The sequence below is a fragment of the Rhinopithecus roxellana genome, chromosome 5 (assembly GCF_007565055.1).
Source record: "Rhinopithecus roxellana isolate Shanxi Qingling chromosome 5, ASM756505v1, whole genome shotgun sequence".
In the NCBI taxonomy this organism is placed as follows: domain Eukaryota; kingdom Metazoa; phylum Chordata; class Mammalia; order Primates; family Cercopithecidae; genus Rhinopithecus; species Rhinopithecus roxellana.
Genome location: NC_044553.1, coordinates 58,411,772 through 58,435,149, shown reverse-complemented (window position 1 = coordinate 58,435,149; position 23,378 = coordinate 58,411,772). Strand labels below are relative to the sequence as shown.

General features: G+C 38.2%; 1 pseudogene; it reads right to left on the bottom strand.

Moving 5' to 3' along the window:
* Positions 1-2,008: 2,008 nt before the first annotated feature.
* LOC104662711 overlaps positions 2,009-23,378 on the bottom strand; it is a 46,967-nt pseudogene continuing 25,597 nt past the window's right edge.

Here is a 23,378-nt window from a genome sequence, read left to right as displayed (position 1 = left end):
TCCTGTTGTAGGGTTTGAGGGCCGGAATCTAATGTTTGGAGCTTTTTCTAATGTCGGGAGTAGATAGGGTAATAAAATGCATATTGAGAATAAGACGGCCTTCTGGCCTCTCTGGGTCTAGGGCGGTAAAACATCTAAGAGTTGTTGCCAAATGGGCCATGTTGGGCTGGATTTTTATATTTGATGAAAAGCAGCCTAAATGCTAACTGATTTGGGATAGATCAGATAAAGAAAAAGGAACATTAATCTTGACTATGCCTTCAGCTCCAGCTACCTCTGTAAGAGAAGATTGTTGGGCAAGTGGGGGGAGGGCTAATCATGGAATGAAACTGTAAGCCAGACCGGGTGTGAGGAGGGGAGGTGATAGAAGGATTATAGGGTGGGGGAGTAGAGGCTGAGTAAGAATTGGGACCTGGCTCAGCTTGGTGAGGAGCAGCCTGGGGAGGAGGGGAGAGGTCAGATGGGTCCATAGAAAAGGAGGATTCAAAAGACTCAGAGCTTGGGGTGGAGACCAAAGGAACAGACAGGAGAGAAGAAAGATTTGGGATAAGTCGCATTGGGAGCAGAGACTAGGGAGGGACCGATGTGTAAAAGAATGGCTGGATGTCAGGCACCTCAGACCATTTGCCCATTTTTCAACAAAAATCATCCAGGTCTTGTAAGATGGAGGAATCAAAAGTGCCATTTTGTGGCCATGTGGAACCATTGTTGAGTTTGTACTGGGGCCTAGCGGTATTGCAGAAGAAAATAAAGCATTTAGGTTTTAGGTCAGGTGTGAGTTGAAGAGGTTTTAAGTTCTTGAGAACACAGGCTAAGGGAGAAGAAGGGGGAATGGAGGGTAGAAGGTTGCCCATAGTGAAGGAGGTAAGTTTAAAGAGAAAAGTAGAGACACGGAGAAGGGGGTGGTGAGCAGCCCTGGGCTGTAATGTGGGTGAGCAGTCACAGCAGGCATTCCCACAATTGACTTGCCACCTAGGAAATGTGGGTAAATGTGTCCTCGTGGTGTTCAGACACCAATGGAATGGGGGTGAATGATCAAGGCAGGCATCCCCGTGATGATCAAACACCAAGGGAAGACTGTCTTCCTGAGTCCGTGACCAGCACCGGAGTTTTGGGTCCAGATAAAATGTGTCTCCTTTGTCTCTACTAGAGATGAAAAAGAACTTGAATTGGAAGGACAGGGAGATTGAAGGATAGCTAGAGAGGCTGGAAAAGAGAGTGAAAAGACCACGTACCCGATTTGAAATTGGGGAGATGTTCCTTGGGCTGGTTGGTCTGAGCGCCTGAGGTCATAGGTGGATCTCTTCATAGAGTGAGGGCAAGGACAGGTCTCCTGTAGGAGTTCCCCTGTCCTGGGTCTTCAGCATCAAATATCACGGGTGTCCATATGAAGAGACCACCAAACAGGCTTTGTGTGAGCAGTAAAGCTTTTTAATCATCTGGGTGCAGGGGGACTGAGTCTGAAAAGAGAGTCAGCAAAGGGAGATAGGGGCGGGGCAGTTTTATAGGGTTCGGGTAGGGTAGTAGAAAATTACAGTTAAAGATGATTGTTCTCTTGCGGGCAGTGGTGGGGGTCACAAGGTGCTTGGTGGGGAGCTCCAGAGACTTATTGTCCAGGAGAAGGAATGTCACAAGGTAATGTCATGAGTTAAGGCAAGAACTAGCCATTTTCAACTTTTGTGGTTCTTCAGTAGCCCAGGCCATGTGGATGTATACGTGTAGGCTTGGACTCAGAGGCCTGACATCTCCAATGATTTATTGTAAAATAAATAAGGCATCTTATCCTGGGTTGCGACACCCAGCAGCATCCGTTCATACTACCAAGGGCAGGTAGCGCCGTGTGCATAGGGATCCCACTGCACTTGGTGAAATCCAGAGTCCTGGGATCCAGAGCAGCCCAGGGAGCCCTGGAGTCTGGAAAGGATGTAGCAGTGGAGGCAGTGGCAGCAACTCCAGCTCCTAGCTTGTGGTCACTCCTCACGGTGGCCCCAGCCAGCTCGAGGCAAGCTCATGAGCGGCTCCTGTCCTTGTGATTCCTCACAATCATCTTTCTGTATAGTTTCTGCTGCTCCTCCTTGAACATGTCCTTCACCTTCTCCCTCTTCAGGCCCCCATCCCACAGCAGGTCCACAAGTTCTCCCTGCCTGGCAATGGCGGATTTTACCCTATTTGCAAACTGGATGGCATCTTCATCTGCCCCTCTGGTCATGGGAGGCAGGTACCACACACTGCAGACAATGGCCCAGCTTGTCATTATTTGCCGCAGGTACATCACCATCCCTTATTTGCTGCTGTTCCAGAAGGCATCGCCGAATTGATGGTCATACTTGATAGCAAGAGGGTAAACTGTGGCTCCAATTTCAAAACTTCCCTTTTTGAACATCATCACCAATGTATTATTGATACATCCTTCTGGGTTCCTTCTGGGAAGATGAGGAGGTTCCTTCTGGGAAGATGAGGATAGGCTTTTATCTTGCACTTCTTCAGTCAGTCTCTTAGCCACCAGGTGGCGATCCTTCACTTCCAAGCGCTCAAACCTAATGTGTGCGTAAGTCTTCACCATGGCTCTCTGAATCAAACCTATGTGTCCCCATGAACTTGACCCACCGTGGCATAATAGCCATCGCTGACCAAGATGATCACATCGATTGGCGAGGTATAATGCAAGTATCCCACCACAGTCGTGCCCACCATTAGAAGGCTAATCCCTGTCAAGGCCAGCGTTATCCTGAGTGGCAGCAGGGAGCAGTACAAAATCAGTCCTCCTAACCCCCACAGGACCATAAGCTGAAGGGTGATGTACCTGAAGTTATAATGGTTTCTGCTCAGCAGGTTCCAGGACTCCAATTCCTCTGCTGAGGATCTCTTTGTCACTTCATCATCCATAATAGTCTCCATTCCTTTCCGGCAGAAGTAGAAAATGTCAGAGAGCTGGAACTGTGGAGTTTTGTCCAGAGCCTTACTACTGCTGCTTTGATGAATCTCTTTGATATCTTCTTCTAGTGAAGTGGGATCTTTTGTGATATTTCTGTTGGTGTAGGGCTTCTAAAGCTGGTGCTTCTTCTCCTTGGCTCCTTGCCAGGAGTTGGTTTTTTGAAAAGATTAACAAAAGAGATAGACCACTACCCAGAATAATAAAGAAGAAAATAGAGAAGAATCAAATAGATACAATAAAAAATGATAAAGAGGAGACCACCACTGATCCCACAGAAATACGAACTACCATCAGAGAATACTATAAACACCTCTATGCAAATAAACTAGAAAGTCCAGAAGAAATGGATAAATTCTTGAACACATACACCCTCCCAAGACTAGACCAGGAAGAAATTGAATCCTTGAATAGACCAATAACAAGTTCTGAAATTGAGGCAGTAATTAATAGCCTAGCAACCAAAACAAGCCCATGACCAGACAGATTCACAGTCGAATTCTACCAGAGGTACAAAGAAGAGCTGGTATCATTCCTTCTGAAACGATTCCAAGCAATACAAAAAGAGGGAATCCTCCATAACTTATTTTTATGAGGCCAGCATCATCCTGATACCAAAACCTGGCAGACACAACAAAAAAGGAAAATTTTAGGCCAATATCCCTGATGAACATAGATGTGAAAATCCTCAGTAAAATACTGGCAAGCGAACCTAGCAGCACATCAAAAAGCTTATCCACCGTGATCAAGTTGGCTGCATCCCTGGGATGCAAGACTGGTTCAACATATGCAAATCGATAAATGTAATCCATTACATAAATAGAATCAATGACAAAAACCACATGATTATCTCAATAGATGCAGAAAAGGCCTTCGACAAAATTCAACACCCCTTCATGCTAAAAACTCTCAATAAACTAGGTATTGATGGAAAGTATCTCAAAATAAGAGCTATTTATGATAAACCTATAGCCAATATCATACTAAATGGGCAAAAGCTTGAAGCATTCCCTTTTAAAACCAGTACAAGACAAGGTTGCCCTCTCTCACCACTCATATTTAACATAGTATCAGAAGTTCTGACCAGGACAATCAGCAAAAGAAAGAAATAAAGCATATTCAAATAGGAAGAGAGGAAGTCAAATTGTCTCTATTTGTAGATGGCATGATTGTATGTTTAAAAAGCCACATCATCTCAGCCCCAAATCTCCTTAAGCTGCTAACAACTTCAGCAAAATCTCAGGATACAAAATCAATGTGCAAAAATCACAAGCATTCCTAAACACCAATAACAGACATACAGAGAGCCAAATCATGAGTTAACTCCCATTTACAATTGCTACAAAGAGAATAAAATACCTAGGAATACAACTTACAAGGGATGTGAAAGACCTCTTCAAGGAGAACTACAAACCACTGCTCAAGGAAATAAGAGCGAACACAAGCAAATGGAAAAATATTCCATGCTCATGGCTAGGAAGAATCAATATTGTGAAAATGGCCATACTGCCCAAAGTAATTGATAGATTCAATGCTATCCCCATCAAGCTACCACTGACTTTCTTCACAGAATTAAAAAAAAAAAACTACTTTAAATTTCATATGGAACCAAGAAAGAGTCCATATAGCCAACACAATCCTAAGCAGAAATAGCAAAGCTGGAAGCATCATGCTACCTGACTTCAAACTATACTACAAGGCTACAGTAACCAAAACAGCATGGTACTGGTACCAAAACAGATACAGAGAACAATGGAACAGAACAGAGGCCTTAGAAATAACACCACACATCTACAACCATCTGGTCTTTGACAAACCTGATGAAAACAAACAATGAACAAGGATTCCCTATTTAATAAATGGTGTTGGGAAAACTGGCTAGCCATATGCAGAAAACTGAAACTGGACCCCTTCCTTACACCTTATACAAAAATGAATTAAACATGGATTAAAGACTTAAATGTAAGACCTAAAACCATAAAAACCCTGTAAGAAAACCTAGGCAATACTGTTCAAGACATACTTATAGGCAAAGACTTTATGACTAAAACACCAAAAGCAATGGCAACAAAAGTCAAAATTGACAAATGGGATCTAATTAAACTAAAGAGCTTCTGCACAGCAAAAGAAACTATCATCTGAGTGAGCAGGCAACCTACAGAATAGGAGAAAATTTTTGCAATATATCCATCTGACAAAGGGCTAATATCCAGAATCTACAAGGAACTTAACCAAATTCACAAGAAAAAAACAACCTCATCAAAAAGTGAGTGAAGGATATGAAGAGACACTTCTCAAAAGAAGACATTTATGTGGCCAACAAACATATGAAAAAAAGCCTTGATTCTCTTCTAGGGTTTTTATAGTTTTGGGTTTTATATTTAAATCTTTAATCCATCTTGAGTTGTACATGGCATAAGGAAGGGGTCCAGTTTCAATTTTGTGCATCTGCCTGGCCAGCTTTCACAACACCATTTATTTATTTATTTATTTAAAAAAATTTTTTTTTATTTTTTATTTTTTATTTTTTTATTTTTTTATTTTTTATTATTATACTTTAAGTTCTAGGGTACATGTGCATGACGTGCAGGTTTGTTACATATGTATACTTGTGCCATGTTGGTGTGCTGCACCCATCAACTCGTCAGCACCCATCAATTCATCATTTATATCAGGTATAACTCCCAATGCAATCCCTCCCCCCTCCGCCCTCCCCATGATAGGCCCCAGTTTGTGATGTTCCCCTTCCCGAGTCCAAGTGATCTCATTGTTCAGTTCCCACCTATGAGTGAGAACATGCGGTGTTTGGTTTTCTCTTCTTGTGATAGTTTGCTAAGAATGATGGTTTCCAGCTGCATCCATGTCCCTACAAAGGATGCAAACTCATCCTTTTTTATGGCTGCATAGTATTCCATGGTGTATATGTGCCACATTTTCTTAATCCAGTCTGTCACAGATGGACATTTGGGTTGATTCCAAGTCTTTGCTATTGTGAATAGTGCCGCAATAAACATACGTGTGCATGTGTCTTTATAGCAGCATGATTTATAATCCTTTGGGTATATACCCAGTAGTGGGATGGCAGGGTCATATGGTACATCTAGTTCTAGATCCTTGAGGAATTGCCATACTCTTTTCCATAATGGTTGAACTAGTTTACAATCCCACCAACAGTGTAAAAGTGTTCCTATTTCTGCACATCCTCTCCAGCACCTGTTGTTTCCTGACTTTTTAATGATTGCCATTCTAACTGCTGCTTTCACAGCACCATTTATTAAATAGAGAATCCTTTCTGCATAGCTTGGTTTTATCAAGTTTGTGAAAGATTAGATGATTGTGGGTGTGTGGTCTTATTTCTGGGTTCTCTATTTTTTTCCATTGGTCTATGTGCCTGTTTTCATGCCAGTACCATGCCGTTTTGGTTATTATTGCCTTGTGGTATAGTTTGAAACCAGGTAGCTTGATGCCTCCAGCTTTGTTCTTTTTGCTTAGGATTGTCTTGGCTATTTGGGCTTGGTTTTGGTTCCATATGAATTTTAAAACACTTTTTTTTTTCTAATTCTGTGAAGAATGCCAATGGTAATTTAATGGGAATAGCATCAAATCTATAAATTGCTTTGGGCAGTATGGCCATTTTCATGATGTTGATTCTTCTATGATGTGGAACTTCCTGAGCATGGAATATTTTCCATTTGTTCATGTCCTCTCTGATTTCCTTGAGCAGTGATTTGTAGTTCTCTTTGAAGAGGTCCTTCACTTGCCCTGTTAGCTGTATTCCCTAGGTATTTTATTATTTTTGTGGAAATTGTAAATGGAACATCATTCACAAGGCACAAGAAACAGGCTTTCTTTTTGCCTGTTGTTGGTGTATATGAATGCTATAGATTTTGTATCTTGAGACTTTGCTGAAGTTGCTTATCAGCTTAGGAAAGTTTTGGGCTGAAAGGATGGGGTTTTCTAGATGTAGCATCATGTCATCTGCAAATAAAGATAGTTTGACTTCTTCTCTTTTTATTTAAATACCATTTGTTTCTTTTTCTTGCCTGACTGCCCTGGCCAGAACTTCCAATACTATGTTGAATAGGAGTGGTGAAAGAGGGCATCCTTGTCTCGTGCCAGTTTTCAAGGGCTATGCTTCCAGCTTTTGCCTTTTCTGTATAATATTGGCTGTGGGTTTGTCATATATGGCTCTTATTAGTTTGAAGAATGTTCCTTCAACACCTAGCTTATTTAGAGTTTTTAACATGAAGGGATGTTGAATTTTATAGAAGGCCTTTTCTGCATCTATTCAGATAATCATGTGGTTTTTATCTTTAGTCCAATTTAAGTTATGAATCACATTTATTTATTTGCATGTGTTGAACCAACCTTAGGGATGAAGCCCACTTGATCATAGTGGTTAAGCTTTTTGCTGTCTGGTGGATTCGGTTTGCCAGTATTTTATTGTGGATGTTCGCATTGATGTTCATCAGGGTATTGGCCTGAAGTTTTCTTTTTTTGTTGTATCTTTGCCAGGGTTTGGCCAGGATGATGCTGGTTTCATTGAATGAGTTAGGAAGGTACCTCCTTTTTAATTTTTTGGAATAGTTTCAGTAGAAATGGTACCAACTTTTTATACCTCTGGTAGAATTTAGCTGTGAATCTGTCTTGTCCTGGAGTTTTTTTGTTCGGTAGGCTATTTATTAGTGAATGGCTGCTTTCAATAGCAGAGTCGAGTAGTTGCAACAGAGATGCAAAGACAGTATGGCTCACAAAGCCTAAAATATTTATTTTCTGGCCTCTGATCACATTCTATTTTATTCATGTATAGTGATCAAATACAAAGAATAGGTGTCAAATATTTGCTTGAAGTTTTATAAGGTTTTCCTCTGGTCCACAATGGAAACTAAATATAATAAAGCAAAATAAAATTAATTTTAAAAGCAAAATGTTTGATTTGTATAATATTAAATAAGACAAAATTTTTGGATGATTTTATTTTTATTTCTATCTGGACACTCATGCACCAACAACTCTGGGATGCCATGTGACTTGATGTGAACTTTGAAGATTCAATAACAATGTTCCTTATCATTAATAATGAACATAGTCTCTCCTCTTATGCACGGGAGCCATTACTTTACAATATTTTTGATTCCTCTTATATTCTCAGTTGCTTTAACCTTAAACGCATGTATGATCTTATAGGTAAACCAACAAAACTGAGAGATCCTTTTGCATGTTGGATTGTAAATTAGATACAGAACATATCAATTGTGCCTCTTATCCAAATTAAAATAAGCATGAAGAATACAGAGGAAACAATTAAAAAATTGAATGCTGAGAAAATACTTGATATTTATACCTCCAATCAATGACATCATTCAACTAAAATTATAAATCCACAGTCACACAACAAATGTCTGCTATGAGTTATCTCCTTTGGCAGAAGCATTATAGAGTTATTTAAGAACTTCACTCAGATGCATAATTTTTGTATCTTTGAAAAAGTGTGGTATTTATTTTCATTGTATTATGACAGCCTACCCATATGATTATGCGTTACGATTATTCTCCTTTCTGGAGACTTCTCACACTTTACAAAATTAATGTGGTGTATCCTTCATCACCATTTTCTGAAAATGGAGTATTGTCTATCATTAATGGACCTAGCCAAACAAATAGCCTTATATTCTTTGACATTTTTTAAATCATGGCAGAATCGAGTGCTTTATTTTTTTCTTTTGATTTAAATAAACAAAACAGAAAAAAAAGAAAAAGAAAACAAAAAAAACCACCTGTCAACAAAGTGATTAGGATGTCAAAAATAAAAGCTTTATTCATAATCATTACAGAAATGCTGAGGGGTATTTAATTTAGAAGTCAGATATTTTGAAATGAAAAATCTTAGCGTTTTGTGGAAATTCATACTTGCCTTGTGATTTTCCATTTATCTCCTCCCCTCTTGTATTTGAGTCATAGAAGAACTATATGAGCTATCGGGCATTTCTTTCCGAGGCTTGTTTTTTTTTTTTTTTTTTTTTTTTTTTTTTTTTTTTTTAATTGATTTGCTCTTTTTTTGGGTAAATAGGTCTAGAAATGAAAGGATCTAAGAAAAGAAACATTAGATTCAAGAAAAATACTGTTAAAAACTGAGTTAATATTTGAAATGTATTGCAAGTACAATTTGGAATTGGTCTTAATCCTCCAGTTGTTGCCTCCTGTTCAGCCTGCCTGGGCAGGCTGGCCTTCATTTGTTTAGAGACTGGCATGATGGATGAGCTGGTACTAGGTCAATGTATTTAAGTAAAACCTGGGAGTTCCTGGGTTAGCGGAACACAATTCATGTAAAGCCTTGGGAACATCCAGCAGCTGTATTGCTATTTGCCTTATCAAAGGGACTGATTGACCCAAATGACATCCAATTTTTATTTTTGAAAGAGGAAAAGAAATAATTTGAGGGCATTCTCCCAAACTTTGAACTTGATTCTCATTCAAACAGAAAACTTTGAATTTCTTTCTAGAAAATAGCAACAGAAACACATGGAGAATTTATGATGAGGAGTACTCTAGGCTCCAAACTCGTTATAGACTTTCCCATCTGGCCAGAAATGACAAATAGAATTACCTACATTTCACAGGCAAGAAAATAGAAGTAAGAACAGAATAAATGATTTGGGCAAATTGGAAAGGAAGGAAATTGAGCTTCAGTTTTCTGGCATTCTTTGTTCTGCCCTAGAATAGTAAACTTCCAATTGTTTGAAGATGTTGTTTCGTTTTTGTTTACACAGTCCAGATGCTACAGAATACATAAATTTTACAACATCCTCACATGGACGTCTAGTCAATGGTTAAAAACCTGTAGTGGGGTAACCCATTTAATTTTGGTAAGCTTTTGACTATAAGAAGATTCCTTTTCAGATTAACTATAATTTCCCTCTTTTATCTTCCATTCACTTGTTCTAATAGTTCTATTCTTTGGAGTTATGTGGAACAAATCTAACATCTGTGTTACATCCAAGCCATTCAAATATTTGAAGATAGTGATCATATTATCTTTGGATTAAAATGTCTTATGTCCTTTGAGGTTTCTTCAACAAGTGTGATTTTAAGGCCCATCCTTACTCTGATCTATCTTCTAGGTTTAGTTTTTTTCTTTTAACTAAAATCCGTTAAAGAAAATGCAAAACCTAAAACAAAAATGCAATAATTTAGCTATTATTTGATCATGAAAGGGTTGACACAAATTCCTTCATTCTAGATTGTGTGCTTCTGTGAATTTAGCCTAGGCTCACTTTTTTTGAAGCATCACATTACTTAAACTCAGCTTATTGTAAATTAAAATCCTTAATACCTTATATATAATGTTGCTGTTTGATATATTACCTCATCTTTTCAGGTAAGGTTGCTTTTCCAGTCTGAAATGCATATACACTTAACTCTGTTAAATTTAATCTTATTAAACCGAATGTTTTGATTCAGTCTAACAGACATTTTGGAAGCTATTTTGTTTTTATATTTTAGAGACAAGGTCACACTACATTGCTCAGGCTGGAGTGCAGTGGCCATGCAGATGTGCAGCCATAGAGCACTGTAGCCTTGCACTCCTGGGCTCAAGGGATCCTCCTGCTATGGTTTGGATATTTGGCCCCTCTATATATCATGCTGAAATTTGGTCTCCAGTGTTAAAGGTGGGGCTGAATGGGGAATGTTTGGGTCATAGGGGTAGATCCCACATAGATAGATTAATGCCCTCCCTGGGGAAGGGGGAGTGACTGGATCTATTAGTTCCCACTAGATTTCCCTTGAGAATTGGTTGTTGAAAAGCGCCTAACCCTCTTTCTTTCTCTCTTGCCATGTGATCTGTATATACCAGCTCTCCTTCTCCCTCTGTGACAAGTGGAAGCAGCCTTAGGCTCTCACCAGAATGAAATGCTGGTTTCATGCTTCTTGTACAGTCAGCAGAACCATGAGTCAAATGAACCTCTTTCCTTTTTAAATCATCCAACCTCAGGTACTCCTTTATAGCAACACAAACAGGCTAAAATGCTCCCATTTTAGCCTTCTGGGTAGTTTGGACCACAGGCCTGTGCCATCCCACCCAGCTAAATTTTGCAGTTTGATTACAATATCGAGCATGCACTTTATCCATTTTGAATCTTGTGTTATCTGCGAATGTGGTGACCATGCCCTCTATGTCACCATCCAAGACTTTGGAAATCATTTTGCATGGTAGATGACTAAGGGAAAATGCTCTCCTTCTTAATCTGTATCCATTGCTTGGTACCATTTTAGTCTGGATATTTAAAAATTGTAATTCTCCATCTAAAATGCCTTATTTCCAAGTCCAAATCTCTTAATCTTTTGTTAAGGCCATTGTTAGTGACCTCATTAAATCCCTTGCTAAAGTCCAGGCATATCATGCTTATGTTTGCTATGCTTTCTGCATCCTAAGGTTATTCAATCTAATAATTCTTTTTAAGAAATAAATTAGATGCATCAGCCATAACTTGTTGATAATGAACCTAAATTGAGTCTGGTAGTCCTAACTCTAGTGAAACTTTATGGAGAGTGAAATGTAGTAAAGACTCAGTGAAATGCATTAGTCATGGCTCAAATATGACCCGAAGCTTTGAGCTTTCATGGATTATTCAACCAACTACTAAAATATTTTATTTTATATGCTTTGAATCAGGAGAAAATTAAGCTAATAATACAAGTATTTTAAAATAATTTCAGTGAGGAGCTCAAAAATTTTCTGGGTATTGAAATGCTGTATTCCAATTATCTAGAAATATAATATCAACATCTGGATCAGAATTTCTTTATACTGCAGAGCCACACATCTATTAAGAAAGAACAGACTGATGAAATCTAGGAAATCTCTCTCACCAACAAGAAATTTATAGAATAATTTTTTGAAAAGAATAAGAGGAAACATATGAATTAGCCAGAAAAGGATTGCTATTGTGTCTGGAGTTGGTTCCTTCTGGCAGGTTCACGGTCTTGCTGACTTCAGGAATGGAGCCACAGACCTTCGCAGTGAGTGTTACAGCTCTTAAAAATGGCACGGACCCAAAGAGTGAGCAGCAGCAAGATTTATTGTGGAGAGCGAAAGAACAAAGCTTCCACAGCGTGGAAGGGGACCCGACCGGCTGGCGCTGCTGGCTGGGGAGGCCAGCTTTTAGTCCCTTGTTTGTCCCTGCCCAAGTCCTGCTGATTGGTCCATTTAACAGGGTCCTGATTTGTCCATTTTACAATCTCTAGCTAGCCACAGAGTGCCAATTGGTGCATTTTTACAGAGTGCTGATTGGTGCATTTTACAAACCTCTAGCTAGCCACAGAGCACAGATAGGTGCGTTTTATAACCCTAGCTACAGAGTGCTGATTGGTGCATTTTGCAATGCTCTTGTAAGGCAGAAAAGTTCTCCAAGTCCACACCCGACCCAGAAGTCCAGCTGGCTTCATCTCTCACTATTATCAGCCTTTACATTTCCAAAGGTATGGGGGGATTATTGTCTTTATTTATTTAGTTTTTATTTGCTTATTTTCCTCTGACTCAGCAGATGATTGCTCTGTTCTAGCAAACATGTGCATCTTGAACTATCAACGAAAAACAAAGAGCATATGAATTTTGGAAGAATTCTTAGATGTCATAAAGTTCAATTTTCATCTAGGTGGCATCTTTCTCTATGATATTCCTGACAGATGGCCAGTCTTTACCCAAATGCCTGATTGATATAGTTTGGATGTGTGTCCCCACCCACATCTCATATTGAAATGTAATCCCCAATGTTGGAGGCGGGGTCTGATGGAAGGTTATTGGATCATGGGGGCAGATTTCTCATGAGTGGTTTAGCACCATCCCCCTTGGTACTGTCCTTGCGATGGTAAGTTCTCTTGAGATCTAATTGTTTAAAAGTGTGTAGCACTTCCTTCACACTCTTTTATTCCTGCTCTGGTCATGTAATGTGTCTGCTCCTTCTGCCATGATTGAGTGTTTTCTGAGGCCCCCCCCTCCCCCCGCCGCCAGAAGTTGAGCAGATGCCAGCATCATGCTTCCTGTGCAGACTGCAGAACTGTGAGTCAATTAAACCTCTTTTACTTATAAATTACCCCATCTCAGGTATTTCTTTATTGCAATGTAAGAATAGACTGATACCCTCATGTAACAGGGAACTCATTATCAATAAAGAAACTACTCTAAACATTAAAAAGTTTAAAAGTTTTAAGTATTAAAAAGTTTTTAAAAATAATATTTAGAAAACATACCTTCCTGTGGCTTTCAGCTTTTACTCTTGGTCTTGTCTTTTGTGTGAAAATAGGATAAGTATAGTCTTTCCTCTACCTGGCAACTCTTCAGATTTTAAAGGTGACTATCTCATTTAAAAAATTGTTTGATATTCCGATATGAACTATAGATCTCTTCCCTTTGCCTAGGCCAAGGAAAAGGGAGAAGCGGTGGTATGAAACTCCCACAGGAAGGCGTAGTCATAAGATGGTTGAATTAGAAATCAAAGGACTTGCAATCTACTCTAAGTTCTTCATTTAAATATGATTTGAGAGTCTCTCATATCTATGCCTCAGCTTCACCATCTGTAAAATGAGACTCATGGTATTTTTCCTAAATATAGAATAATGCTATTGAGATGTAATGAGAGAATAAATGTTAAAGATCTCTATAAAGATCACATATTTTGTAAATATAAACACTTAAGACTTTAGAGGAAAAAATAAGCAACAGAAGAAGCTATAGCTGCACCTCTGGTCAGTCATCAGCATTCTCTGTCTCCACTTTTTTTGCTTTCTCAATGCCTGGTACAAAGGATTTGTTTCCTCTGAATCCCTCTTTCCTAACTACGACTCCTCCCTTATTATTTTCGTCGATGAGTCTCCTTCACTCAGTTTTTCTTTGACTCTCGGCCCAGATCCTGAAAGTCCTTCTTTTAATTGCTCTGCTCTTCATCCCCTTATCCCTAACAAACTGTCACATTTTTATCAGGAAAATAATTTTAAAAATTTCAAATCCTAACTACTATTCTGTCTAGTTCTATTCTGCTTCATTAAGATTTCAGTGTTCACAAATACATTAAATCCCTAATTAAAATGAAATAAAATACAAGCTTATTTTGGGTTTGCCATATATCACCTTATTCTTTCTTCTCTTCAAACCGCTCACTCCTGCTTTATAATCCTTGCTCCAAATCCCCCTTTTATATTACAAAAAAAGAAAAAAATCAAATACCTAGGCCTCCTCCTGCTAAGACCTTATTTCTAGATTTTTAGCCTCTGTAACTCCTCAATACGTAGTTCCATTTCCAATTTAAATCAGTCTTTCTATAAGAATAATTCTGCATTCATCTTTTAATTTGCATACTATGAATACAACCAAAGGGGTTTAAAAAATAAAAACCAAAATGCTTTTAGGATTGGTGGAGAGAAGTGACTGTATGTTGGGGACTCTGAATCTTTTTGTTTAAGAAGTGCCAAATCTGGGCACCTGGGTGTAACATTTGGGATGACCCCAAGTTATCCAGGTCTTAGTTACTATAGTCACTTCAAAGGAAGAAATAAAGGCCAAGGCAAAAAGGAAAAAAGTGTGTGTCCTAGCAGACAATATGTTTTTCCTCCCATAATATCATTACTTGTGATGGTAATCACATTGCTCCGAAAAGAAAACAGATTTCCATTTTATTTTATGGTCCTAATGAATAGATCTCCATTTATGCTGCCACAAAGTCGTTTCAGGGTATGGGCTTTTCTTTTTCAGAGTAGTTAAAATAATGGATGATCTTTTCTGCAATTACTTGGGTGTAATTAAATCTGTGGATTTTGCTGACTATTCTAACAGTTGAGCACTGAAGCTTATTCCTGGAGGTTTATTATATCAATTGAATGGCAACTCTCCTGCCTAGCTATGCCCCTATAGATGGGTTTATGAATTTATGGTTCATAGTACCCTTTTCAGAACATACTGTGTACAGCTGAGATGAATTAGGAAGGAAAGAGGAAGCGTATTTCTACAGAGATGTACTCTAGTTGTACTTTTCTTATGTCTGGGTAAGGCAAAGACCTGAAGAGGTTTTATGTAAGATGAATCTGCTTAGATAGGCTGAAAACAGGTGTCCCTCTAAGGGGAAATAGAACATCTGGCTGACCAAAAGCTACGTGATGTAGAAACTTTGTCCTATTCATTTTTGTATAACTGATACCTAGCATGGAGATTGGCATTTAGAAGGTTCTCAATAAGCAATGATTGACCTGAGTATGGGCTGGGATAAATCACACTGAAACAGAATCTTGATCCTTAAGAAATCTAGAGCTAAGGCCAACAAGAATATTTCCCTTCTGACTTTGTCCTGGTGTCTATTTTAACAACCAGATGATCAGCACATTGATGAACACTATACAAATATTAATTTGCATAAATCTATTGTTCAATTTCTATTTTCCTAGCATCATAGGATTAGAAGATTTCATGACCCTCTCTATTTGGGTATGAGTGTTCCTACATGATATAGATGAAGTTTTCTATTGCAGCCTTGAAAAGCTTCCTTGCACTGGTACCCTCAGTAGCAGAAAATATTTTTAATAATTGTACAATTACTCTAAATACCTAACTCAAATCTTTTAATATGCATCAATGCCACTCTTTCTTGTTTCTTCTTCCCTGAGTAGAAAAGCTTTGTCTTCATATAGAATACCTGCAAATATTTTTTGCTAGAAATTGGACTATTGTGTAAAAGTCTTGTCACTTCTCTCCCCAGCTTCTTGGAGATCAACAACAATCCAAAGGCAGAAGGGAAGATAATTAGAAATTGAGAATAGGAAAGAGGAAGAGAGAAGCAATAATGACTTTCAGAGGACTTTCTCTCCCTTAGAGGAAAATGAAAAAGAACACCTAAAATACTCAGCATGTGGTACTTTTATCTCTGCTTTCTTACCTTGGGCCCTGTGATTCTTATTAAGAATAGTGATTGTCCTATATGTCCAACTTCCTCTATTTATGAGGTAACAGAATATTAATTTCTTCCTCAAGTCCCATTACTGGCATTTCTTTCTTCTTGATGAAAGCTGAGTTCTGTACCAATGCTGAGTCTTCTCATTTTGTAAAATATTTATGGTCATACTCCACAGTCACATAGGATAGTGGTCCTATAAGATAATACTATATTTTGACTATACCTTTTCTATGTTTAGTTTTGTTTAGATACACAAATACTTACCATTTATTACTGTTGCCTACGGTATTCAGGACAGTAGCATGTCATGCAGGTTTGTAGCCTGGGAGCAATAGGCTACACTATATAGCCTAGGTGAATTGTAGGCTATACTGTCTAGGTTTGTGTAAATGTATTCTTTGATGTTGCCTCAATGATGACATCACCTAACAGTGCATTTATCAGAAGTGCCCCCATCAATACACATGACTGTATTTGGTCTTCTTCCTAATTTCCTGATATTTGACTACTAAAACCTTAAAATCTCCTAAGTTATAAGAGTGTCTTTTTTATGGTAATTATATGACTGGTGGCTGGTGACCCCTAGATAGCTTCAGGATGGGGACTGGTCACCAGAAAGACCAAGGGGCAATCAGAGAGAGTTGGGGCTTTCAATTTCACCTCTCCAACGTTCAGGGAGAGGAGGGAGGCTATAGGTCACATTGATCACCAATGGCAAATAATTTGATCAATCATGTCTACATAAAGAAACCTCCTTAAAAACTCAAAAGAAGAGAGCTCAAAGAGCTTCCATATAGCTGTACAATGGAGGTTCCTGGAGGGTAGTGCACCAGGAGAGGATGTGGAAACTCTGCACTCTTTCTCCCATGCCTTACCCTAGGAACCTCTTTCATCTAGCAATTAATCTGTATCCTTTGTAATATGCTTTATAATAAATGGAGAAACATAAGTAAGTGTTTCTCTGAGTTCTGTGAGCTGCTCTCACAAATTAATTGAGCCCAAGGAGGGGGTTATGGGAACTCCAATTTCTAGCCAGTCAGTCGGAAGCACAGGCCATGACCTGTGCTTGCAATGCTTGCAATTGGCATCAGAAGTTGGGGGCAGTGGTGTGGGACCGAGCTCTCAATCTGTGGGATCTGATGCTATATCCAGGTAAATAGTGTCAGAATTGAATTAAATTACAGGATCCTAGCTGGTGTGCACTGTATAATTGTTTGCTTGGTGTTTGGAGAAAAAATCCCCACACATTTAGTCACAGAAGCATTCTGTGTTGAAAGAGTGTAGTAGGAGAAACTTTTTTCCACTCATAACTAAATAGTCTAAAATAGGACAGAGAACTAGAAGTGTACTTCCACATTACTACAATATATACGTCTTGACAACTGGCTTATCTCCAGTTGTTATCTTGCCAATTTCCAATCGCTTACTGATTTTCTATTACTGAGTAGAACTCAGTAGACAAAACTGACTATTCTTCAATCTGATTCATTTTTAAGGATTAAATTTTAACTCCTTTCCACGTTTTTGCATGGTGATCTAAGAATCTGACAAAATTTAGAAATAGCACTTGCTTGCTCCAATAATGAGTTCTCAGGAGAGAGCCAACTTGTTTTTTCTTGGCTGGGCTTAATATCTATTCCTAGGTTACTTATGATAGAGGAACAAAAGTAAGAACGATGGATGAGATATTTTATTGGCTATTCTCAGGTTTCATTTTGAGGTAAGTACGTAGAAATCTACTAAGGCAAATAATAGAGAAAATCTGAGCTTTGTGCCAGTAGAGACTTCTTTCTTAGTACCAATTAGCTGCATTTTCTTTTTTCATTCCTTCTAGAAGGTATGAGTTTAAGTAGGTGTCTGACAAGCCTCTTTGGTAAGATCCTTTTTTTAGTTCAAAATTTATAGAAGTAATCATAATGTATTGTCCCTACATTACAGCGGGAATATGAGAAAGGTCCAGAAAAGTAGTGCTATTGAAAGAACCATGATATAGCAAAGTGAGGACATGGTAGACCAAAGTGAGGCTATTTACAGATGGTACTATGGGTGCAAATGTTATTGGTGACCAAGTGTAGTCTCCAGGCTTCTCAAAGCATGGTGCTTGGATCAGCAGCATTAGCAACTCCACGGAGATTAGTCAAAATACAAATCCCTTTTCTTATCCTAGAAATACTGTCCCAGTAACTCTGAGGGTAAGGTAATTCTGATGTAAGCTTAAGTTTGAGAACCACTGGTCTGGTGCAAGAGTTTTTGTATCATGTAGATTTAAATAACATCTTCATCACTTGCAGTCTACACAAGCTTGAGTAGATAACAAGACCTCTGGATCCTCAGTTTCCTTACCAATGAAAGGAGATAATAACACCTCCCTTTTAGAGTTGTTATGATGGTTATAGAGCTAGGTATAGATAACATTTTGTTTAGTACTTCTTGTATACCAAACATTGTTGAAAGGATTTTATGCAGAATGACTTTTATTCTTCAAAACAACCTGATGAGACAGTGCATTTTACAGATGAGGAAATGGAGACAGAGAGGCTAAATAGCTTGCCCAAGCTCACACAGCTAGTGAGTGGCAGAACCAGATGTGAACAAATTAGAATTACAGCTTTTGCTCATGACCACCTGCCATTTATAAGGTGCCTGACACATAGTAGGAAATGTTAATTCTCTTTCCTACTTTATTATCTTGGGATGTCATGATATGATCTATGGAAAATTATTACTTACTGGTTCAGTCTAGTTATACTAATAGGAAAAATTAACTGTACTACAAATTGAAAATCAAACCAATGGAGATTCAAATTAAGGCTTACAATATGAGTAATTCCCGGGCATTTGAGAAGCCAGTATTAGTCTTAGTATTAGTCTTGCAATCTTGACCATTTCTTTCTCTTTCCCTCTTTCTCCTTCATGAGTTTAACATAGAAAAATTGGTTAGCAAGCTAAGCCACTGGTTGTCAAACTTTTTGGCTCAAGGTCCCCTTTACGCTCTTACAAATTATTGAAAATCCAAAGAATTTTGCTTATATGGGTTGTATCAATCAATATTTACAGTACTAGAAATTACAATGAAAATTGTTAAAATGCTTAATTTATTTAAAAATAAATTACATGCTAATATAAATAACATTTTTATGAAAAAAAATCATATTTCTAAAACAAAACCATTACCAGTGAGAAGTGTGATATTTTTCTAATTATTAAAAATATGTTGAAAGCCTGGCTTAATAGAAGACAACTGGATTCTCACAGTTCTGGATTCTATCTGTTGCAATATCATGCCAGGTAGCCTCTGGAAAACTCCTCTATACACTCACAAGAAAAGGTTAGTGAATGGAAAATGATTTCTTGGTATTACTATAAAAATAGTTTTGACTTCACAGACCCTCTGAAGGGACCAGGGGTCATTGGGTCATATTCTGAGAACTCTGTGGGCTAGCTGATAGTTGAATAGAGGTCACAGTTAATCCAGAATACACATGCTCTAAGGCTTTCTCTTTCCTCTTAATAACAATTTTTTGGATACTGATGTATCAACCAAGAATTAATCAAAGTGAATTCATTTATATGGAACCATGCCAGAAGCCTCAAAGAGTAAGATATATAATAATGTATGTAGCACAACAATTGGAAAATGAACTTTATTTCTATTAACTTATTATTAACTTTGACAGCGAGTAAAACCATTTTTAGCATCAATGGAAATAGAGCAGAAATAAGAGAGTAGGAAAGTGGATAGGTGAGCTTCCATGACAAGAAACAGAACTTTATTTGTGTGTATTTATTGCTCACAAATGGTTTAGAATGCCTGAAAAACTGTGTCTGCAGCATCTACCTGTGTTAGGAGATATGTGAAAGTTTAGTGTTCCTCTCTCTTATTTAACAATGTGTGCCTGAAATTGAATTTAAGGAATATCTGAAGTTTGCTAGTAGTAAAATAGATCTACTACAAAGAGTAATTATTTCAATGTCAATCTTTTGATAAATAGGCAGCATCCTTTAAGTTTCTGGGGAGTTTATTTTTAGTCAACAGGGATAGTGTGGAGTAAGGATGACATGATAAAGTGAAAGAAACATTTAGTAACATTTATTTTATATCAAGGCAGTTAACAATTATTCTTTTACTTATTGCTTCAAATAACCAGGAATTGCACTGCTAAAAAATTTTTTAAAATCAACGCACCATAGGATCTCTGCTCTTTTATTTGCTGAGTTCCTTAAACTTCATGCTTTACATATGAATGTGACATGCTTATCAACCTCAGTTTTGATGTTCTTAAGAAAGATAGAATACGCCGGGTATGGTGGCTTATGCCAGCACTTTGGGAGGCCAAGGCAGGTGAATCACCTGAGGTTAGGAGTTTGAGACCAGTCTGGTCAACATGGTAAAACCCTGTCTCTACCAAAAATACAAAAATTAACTGGGTGTGGTGGCACACACCTTTAATCTCTGCTACTCAGGAGGCTGAGTGAGGCAGGAGAATCTCTTGAACCTGGGAGGCGGAGGTTGCAATGAGTTGAGATCACACTGTACTCCAACTTGGTGACAGAGTGAGACTCTGTCTCAAAAAGAAAAGAAAAATGATAGACTACAGTTTTCTATATAAGGACAGAGAAAGTTCAAATACTCTGTACTATAAATATGTATATACATGATATTCTAATTCAGTTTCAGTGGCACTATAGAATGTGGTAAAATTACAATAGGTTAAATAGGATGACTCATGCTATAATAATGCATAGTTTAGCCAGAAGGGGCACATAAAATATATACAATAAACACAATAAACATAATGTTCACTATACTATAGATTATATTTGGCATGTTTGCTAGGTATTTTAAAAGCGTATCTGAAATTTTATATCATCTCCAACAGATGGGAAATAAACAGTAACAGGAGTTGTTAATTTTTTTTATTATGCATTGGGAGAAAAAGAGTAATAATACTAGGAAAAACATATTGAGGCTAAAAAACTAAATAAAATGTTTTTAAAACCCATTTTAAAATCTTGGGAGGGGGAAAGGAATAAAAAGTAAGTTGAAATGCTTCAACATCTGTTTTCAGTAATGGCAGCCCTAAAAGTCAGTTTCTGTTAGGTAAGAAAAGTACTTTTTGGTTAAAAGATAGCCAGCTGTCCTTTGATATATGGAGGACAGGTATTTGTGAAGTTGATGAATTAAAACAGAAGGAAACTATAAAACTCAAATGTGAGGCAAATTAGAACAAAGTTGAAGACTCATTTAAATATTAGTTTAGATCTGAAAACAAAGGGTAATGCACACACAGATGAAGATACACACATACATATTACCTTTTGTCAGCAGGGCATTTTGAGACAGATTTGGTGCTGCTTTAGGTCCTGACTAAATCATGTGAGGAATACTTTTATCTTGTCATCTTTGCTTATGAATATAGTTCAAGCTTTCACCCTCTCTCCCTGATTTTTGCTTCCTCCTAACTGGTATAACAGAAGTACGTCTTTTCCAAGTGTGCATAACCCTCCATATTTCCTCCACGATAATTCTCTTAAAAATATATATGGTTGGCTGGGCGTGGTGGCTCACGCCTGTAATCCCAGCACTGTGGGAGGCCAAGGTGGTTGGATCACCTGAGGTACGGAGTTTGAGACCAACCTGGCCAATATGGCAAAACCCTGTCTCTACTAAAAATATAAAAATTAGCTGGGCATGGTGGAGCACCTGTAATCCCAGCTACATGGGAGACTGAGGTAGGAGAATCACTTGAACCTGGGAGGTGGCGGTTGCAGTTAGCCAAGATTGAACCACTGCACTCCAGTCTGGGAGACGGAGTGAGACTTCATCTGAAAAAAAAAAAAAAGATATAGTCATGCTCATGTCATCCCCAAGCTTATAAGCCTTTGTTGGCCCTGGTTGCTCACAATCTACACTCAAGCATGTCATGTATGGATCTTCAATTCTCTGACCCAACATATTTCTCCAGCCTTCTCAACCACCCTCGCTGCATCGGCCTATAACCTCTAGGCTATAGTCACCATGCCTTCTACTCTTTTCCACACACTGAGCACTTTTCGATTGTTCTGTATTATGTACATGCTCTTCCTCCAGCCTGGAAAGATGTGCTCCTCTTGAACTTTTCTATTTATGGAGGTCCTGTTCATCCCATAGTTATCGATCCAATATTTCATCCCTTGAAAATTCTCTCCAGGCTGCTTAGGAAGAGCTCTTCTACCTCAATCTGTATCTTAACAAAAACAGTCTATTCACAAGTTTATGGAGGTGTTTATTACATAGGGTACTTATTACCTGTTTACAGTTGTCCCTGGGTTGTGGGCTCCTTCTAGAAAGAACCTCATATTTTCATCACTATAGCCCTAAGAAGGATATTTTATTGGTGATTGGGAAATACTGATTGATCGTAAGATTAGCTGGTGAGATTTCTGAAATACCTTTAACAGTCATGGAAGTTTGCTTACCATTCCACAAATGGAAATGAAGTTTGGAATGTTAATCTCCATGATGTAGAATAACTCAGGTGGTAGTAGTGGTTGTCAGATTAAATTGAAAGCAAAGGCCAAATAGTCTTCTTCTGAAAACTTCAAGAAGAAAGAGAGAAGCAAGCATACCTGGGAGAAAGAGCAGCAGCAGAGTGGGGAAATTCTACAGAAAAGGGAGGCTGAGGACAAGCAAAGAATAAGGACCTCTTGGTTCACACTACATTTCCTTCTTCCCTGAAGGACAATCTGATAGAAACTTTAGAATTGGAGGGGAAGTATTTCATTTGTAAATTGTGCTTCAAATTGTTAAGTGCTTTGTTTTTACAAAAGATGATAGACCTGGCAAAGAGTTAATGCCATTTTAGAGAAAGGCGATAAGAATAGATAACTCCAATCTCATGTTTCATCAGTGAATACAAAACCCAGGGAGGGTTACTGAAGGCAGATAGGGGAGACTTTTGTTTGCAGGGTTCTTCTCTGGGTTTGGCCAGTGACTCCTGCTTGGCCCATGTTGCCTTCTGTGGGACCACAGAAAGCAAAGAGCCTGACCTGTAGTCTTAGGATTTGAAAAAGCCTCACCACCTCCCACTTTCAGGGATTGGATGATGAAATTATGGGTTAAAGACTGCAGTGTCTTTAATCCCCTCCAGGCTTTCTAGCCCACCCTTAGTCTTCAAGATCCCACCTTCATTGTTCTCTCTTCCGCCAAGGTTAGAAGGTCTAGCTTTACCTGCACTTGACCAAGCTAATCAATTAAGATATTAGAGACCCAGTATGCTAAATCTCAAATCAGTTAATCTTTCTCAATCCAGATGCATTGGGAAGGAAACTGTGAGCAGAGAGGAATAAAGTACTCATAATGGGCTTTTAAGCATTAATTGGAGGAATAATTTGCCCTTCAATTATGCCATGTGGGTAGTGGCTTATGCCGTCTGTGTAAAGATAATGTTGCCCAGTATCTTTACATTGTCTTGGTGTATAGTTCACATGAGTACTGAAAATAATAAAGAACATGTTTACATGTG